The sequence below is a fragment of the Perognathus longimembris genome, chromosome 7 (genome assembly GCF_023159225.1).
Source record: "Perognathus longimembris pacificus isolate PPM17 chromosome 7, ASM2315922v1, whole genome shotgun sequence".
In the NCBI taxonomy this organism is placed as follows: Eukaryota; Metazoa; Chordata; class Mammalia; order Rodentia; family Heteromyidae; genus Perognathus; species Perognathus longimembris.
In genome coordinates this window covers 36,672,625-36,678,624 of record NC_063167.1, presented here as the reverse complement: position 1 = coordinate 36,678,624, position 6,000 = coordinate 36,672,625, and positions in this window count along the sequence as shown.

Genomic DNA, 6,000 nt, shown 5'->3' with positions numbered 1-6,000 from the left:
ATAAAATAGTAGCAGAAGTGAATGTTGTAGTAGTGACAGAAGGGCAATTGAAATGTTCTAGGAAGCAGCAGGGCAGAAACAACAGGGACAACACTGCTCTAAGGAGATGAAGATGACAGACAGTGGGATCAAGGCTCTGGAAGAGGTCCAGGGAGTTGTCAAATCTAAATGATCAAGTCTCAAATACCCTAGACCTGAGAGTTGTAACATCAACTGCTGTCAGGGGCTGAGGATCCCAGTGCCCAAGGCCTGTATGAGAGCTGAAATATTAAAGGCACCACCTGCTGCTGCTGCTGTAGTAAACAAAAGATTGCAGTAATGTCATGTGCCTGGGTTGCTGCTGGCTAAAGCCAAGAACAACAAACCTCTATCTAACCTGAGTGCCTAGAGCCCTAATCCTCTGACTTCTAAAGCCCAGAACACTAGAGCCCTCAAAGCTTGGAGGTGTGGGTCTCTGGACTGGTCAATCCAGCTCCTATGCCTTTGACCTTCAAGGGCCTGGGATTGGAAGTGCAACTTATCTGCCCACAATTCCTATATAGGTAGAGTAAAAGGTGACTGGTAACAAGGTGTCTTTTAGAAAAGCATTACATGACATTTTGCCTGGTTGAGTGCTTACTATGAACATATTTAGCCTTCAGTGAATGCTTTTTGAGATCATTATGGACATTTATTACAATAAAGGGCTATCATAACCACAACCAGGCCCTTTAGGAAGCTACTTAAGGAAGGAGGACTGCATGTCCCTCATTAAATCACCCTGGGTGCTTATCTGCTGCCACTGCAGTTTTCACCCCCTCTATTAAACTGGCTCTTCTCCTTGTGCCAGCTTCTCCTCCACCCACACACCCAGAATGTCAGGCCACTGAGTACACTATATCAGTGGTTTCATTGTGCATATCAATTTAAATCAATAGTCTGTGATTTAGAGACTATTCACCTATGTTGAGGAATGAGGGCTTAATAAATGATTAGAAATTTGACCACTTCTGTTAGGGAATGATAACAACAGAGAATCAACCTGAACGTAAGTCAGAACTTATCCCAGAGTAGCCACAAAGGGTTTTAAATATTACTGTGGCTAAATTCTCTACCTTACATAGCTTTTTTAGTGAGCTTTTGTTTTGCAATAGTGAGCTGCTGGAAGTCTGATTACTAAATATATGTCGATATATAGATATTACTATAATATGTTGGGTTTATTTGCTAATAGTATTTTTTATTTGTTAGAAAAACTGATAGGTTCTAATTCAAGTGGCATGCTGAGGATCAGTTGACTTGAAGGCACTGGTGTTGGTACTGAATGAGGAGACAGCTCCTATGAGCTGTGGTCAGGCTGTGAGCCTGATGAACTCAGTGGCTAAGTATAGAAAGGAAGAAGCAGGCGATCGCTATTTTGGTTTAAAAATTCCTTTATTTCACTTGGCCTGATAGAACTACATCCTTTGTTAAACTATATCCTTTGGCCAGGCACCAGTGGCTCACACCTGTAATCCCAGCTATTTGGGAGGCTGAAATGTGAGGATCATGGTTCATAACCTGCCCAGGCAAGAAAGACCAATTAACCACTAAAAAGCCAGAAGTGGAGCTGTGGTTTAAGTAATAGAGCACTGTCATTGAGAAAAAAAGCTCAGGTCCTGACCAACACACACACACACACACACACACACACACACACACACACACACACACACCACCTAAAACTAAACACTGCATCTTTTTATGCCATTTTACAAAGCTACAATGTGTAGTGATTGTCTGTGCCTGTTTTGGGACACCATCTGTAAGAGGTCCAATATCCAGTACCTGATCCCATCACATTGGACAACTTCTCTAAACACTACTAGTACGCTAGGGGCACATATGAGTCCACTTTCTATCACTATAACAAAAACACCTGAGAAACTTAACTTTTTATGAAAAGGAAGAGTTAAATGTGGTTCACCATTTTGGAGCATCCATTTCAGGATTAGTTGGCTCCATAGCTTTGGGCCTGTGGTAAGGAAACACATTATGGTAGGAGCATATGGAGGAGCAAAACTACTACATTGTCAGCTTGGGGACAAAAATTAGAGAAGGAGCTAGAGTCCCACAATTCCCTTTGAGGGCATGCCACCAATGACCTAGAGACTTCTCATAACGTTCCCCCTTTTAGAGGTTCCATCACCTCCCAGTAGTTTGGAGACCAAGCTTTTATCACAGAGGCCTTTGTGGGGCTTTTACCATACAAACTACAGCACCATGTCCACTTTGAGGAGTTGCTTCAAAACAATGGTCATGTTGAGCCTGCTACATAACAGGGACTCAGCATTTATCATCATTGAATCAGAAAATTTCCTTCCATTTTAAGTACTTGTACATGAGGTATCTATGTCTTATTATGTTATATTACATTGGATTGGATTGTACTTAGTCATGTCTCTAAGTAATTCTCCAGAGAAACTGAAACAACAGGAGTGGGGGGCGGGGGGAAAGAGATACATGGAGAGAGAAACAGGGACACAGAGAAATTTATTATGGAACTTGGCCCATGCAATTATGGAGACTGAGAAATCCCATAATATGCCATCTGCAAGATGAAGAATTAGGGAAGACAGTGGCATCCCTATTGAGTTCAAGTCCAAGTAAGAGGGCCTGAGAATTTAGAAATATGATTCCCAAAAAGAATTCACCCTTCCTCTGCCATTTAGTTCCATTCAATTCAAGGAATGGTGGTTACTCACACTGGATGAGAGTAAATCTTCTTCACTCATGATTCAAATTCTAGTCTTGCTGGACATGGAGGCACACATCAGTAATCCCAGCACTCAGGAGGCTGAGACAGGAGGATTGTGAGTGGAGGCCAGCCTGGGCTTTGAGGACTTGTCTCAAAAACAAATAAAAGGATAAGATGAGCACTGATGGCACACCTGGAATCCTAGGTACTCAAAAGCTGGAATCTGAGGATTGCAGTTGTAAACTAGCATAGACAGGGAAGTCCATGAGACTCTTATCACCAATTAACCACCAACTTTGGATGAAAAAGCTAAGGGAACTATAGTCAGACCTTGAATTCAAGTCCAGTACTAGAATACATACACAAAGATAAGAAAATGAGAGCATTCACCTACCATGTGCCTCCTCCTGTGTTTGATCCTTGGCACTGCAAAAACAAAACAAAACTTAGAAACCTTCTTTTTGTTGTTTTTGTTGTTGTTGTTTGCCAGTCCTGGGGCTAGAATTTAGGGCCTGAGCACTGTCTCTGGCTTCTTTTTGCTCAAGGCTAGCACTCTACAACCTGAGCCACAGCACCACTTCTGTTTTTTTTTTTTTTAATATATGTGGTACTGAGGAATCAAACCCAGGGCTTTGTGTATGCGAGGCAAATACTCTACCACTAGGCTATATTCCCAGCTCTAGAAACCTTCTTTAAAGTAGATTTCTAGGTTTAGACTCAGCAGGGTGCTGTGGAGACCAGATTCTGCATTTTAGCAAACTTTCTGATACTGTAAGTCTAATGTCATAGTTTAAACTATACTTTAAGAGAGCCAGATTACTATGCTTCCTCTTCGGGTGTTTTTTTTTGTTTTTTGTTTTTTTGGTCTTTGATTTTGTTATTTATTTGCTTGTTTTTTTCACTCTTTTTTATTTTATAACTATTTTTATTGAAAAAGCAATATACATTCAGAAAAGCAAAAGTATGCAGCCTGTTGAATTTTTGCAAAGGAAATATGACATTGTCTCTAGAATCCAGCACAAGAAACAGAACATTGCCAAGATTTCGGACCTTTTTTTTTTTTGCTTTTCTTCAAATTTATATATATATATATATATTTTATTATCAAACTGAATTACAGGGAGGTTACAGTTTCATACATTAGGCATTGGATACATTTCTTGTATTGTTTGTTATAGAATGGAATCAGAGGGAATGGCATTTTCACACAATAACCAAGGGAGCAGACTCAGAAGATAAGACCCAGAAGATAAGAACCAGGCTTTACTATCATCGAATTAAGGCTTCATTAAGCCAGGTGCTGGTGGCTCACGCATACTCGGGAAGCAGAGATCTGAGGATCATAGTTCAAAGCCAGCCTGGGGACGAAAGTCTGTGAGACTCTTACCTCCAATAAACTAGTTAGAAAAAGATGGAAGTGGTGCTGTGGCTCAAGTTGTAGAGCATAAAAAAAAAAGCTCAGGGATAGCACCAAGGCTGAGTTCAAGCGCTAGGGCCAGCAAAAAAGAAAGAAAAAAGATATTCATTAGACAAGTAATTTAACCTCTCTAAGTTTATTTAAAATAACATAGATCAACAGCTCCCTGCATTGCTACTCTACAGGCTGATGTTAAGACCACACACACTTAGTAGCTGCACTGAACACATACAAGAGAATGCTTTAAGGACTTTGGTCCTAACAAGACCCTTAACTCAAAAAGAAAAGCAAGCCAGTCACTAATGGCTGACACCTGTAATCCTAGCTACTCATGAGGCTGAAATCTGAAGATAGCAGTCAGAAGCCAGCCCAGGCAGAAAAGTCCCTGAAAGACTCTTATCTCTAACTAACCACTTGAAGACCACAAGTGGGACTGTGGCTCAAAGTGTTAGAGTACTAGCCTTGCTCAGCAACAGCACCCCAAGCCCTGGGTTCAAGCCCCACAACCGACAAAAGAGAGAGAAGGAGAAAGAGGGAGGGAGATAGAAAAGAAAAGAAAACCCAAAATTAGGTTTACTATTGAGAAAGAAATTAAATTTCAAGATTCAGAATGACTGCTATATGGTCAAACTATAAAAGGGATTTTCCTTAATTTCTGATTAACCAGAGAAATTGTTGCTCAGGGCACTCTATTCCTCTGTGTTCTGACTGGCTACTTTCATGGTTCATCAACTCTGTAAATAATTACAGTAGCAAGTAGATTCCCTATAAAAGGGAATTGTATTCATTCCAACCAAAATTAATATACTCAAAGTTACCTCTCCTTTGATGTAACTGCTATGACCTTTTAAAAAGAACAAAATTCCCTGGACTGAGCTGCCAGGGGCTCAGGGTGAGCAACAACATGATTACAAAAAGACAGCAGGAGAAGGTTTGCTGGTGATGGAATTACCCTGTACCTCCATTGTGGGTAGCCACAGGAAACCTAAGATAGGCTAACATTCATACAACAAGCCATTTTACTCTGTTAAATTAAAATCATAAATTAATTAGTCCAACTAGGGGTGACTACTTTCTTTGCCTAGATAATAGCAATCCAAAGTTCTGTGGAGAGAGAGAAAAAAAAAAGTATCAGAAGTCCAAAAAGAACAGGCACACTGGGAGAATGATAACAACACACATGGAGTAACCAAATGTCCTGAATGCTTTTAATTCCCTCTCTCCCTCCTTTCCCTTCTTCCCTTCTTTCCTTCCTGTCCTCCCTCCTTACTTTCTGGTGCTTGAGTTTAGGACCTCACTCTTGCTAGGCAGGTGCTCCACCTCTAAATCACACCCCAACTCTTCTTGTGCTTTAGTGTTTTCTGGGGGGAAAAGGTCTTAAGTTTTGCCCAGGACCAGCTTTAGACACGATTATCCTCCCTATGGCCTCCTATGTAGATAGGATGACAGGCATTGTGCCACTATATCTGACTTATTGAAATGAGGTCTCACTAACCTTCTGCCTGGTCTGAACTTGAACTTCAATTCTCTAATCTTTGCCTTCAGAAGAGCTGGGGTTTTGGGTGGGAGCCACTATACTCAGTGTCATTCCTTTTCTTACTTAACAGTCTTTCCCCCCCAAAACAGTTATTTACTTTTGTGGGTCTCATCATTTTCTTCCCCATTACCTCAATCACTGGTAATTTCCACCATTTCTTGTATAAAACACTCAACTTTCATTAAATTTTAAGTTGGACCTTAATGTCTAGATTACCACACATCCTAACTTTACACTGAACAGCCAACTAAGTTCCAAGGCAAAGAAGCCTATTGCAGATTTCTTTGGGCTTAGTGTTTTTTGAATATTTGAATTGGTCAACACACTCTG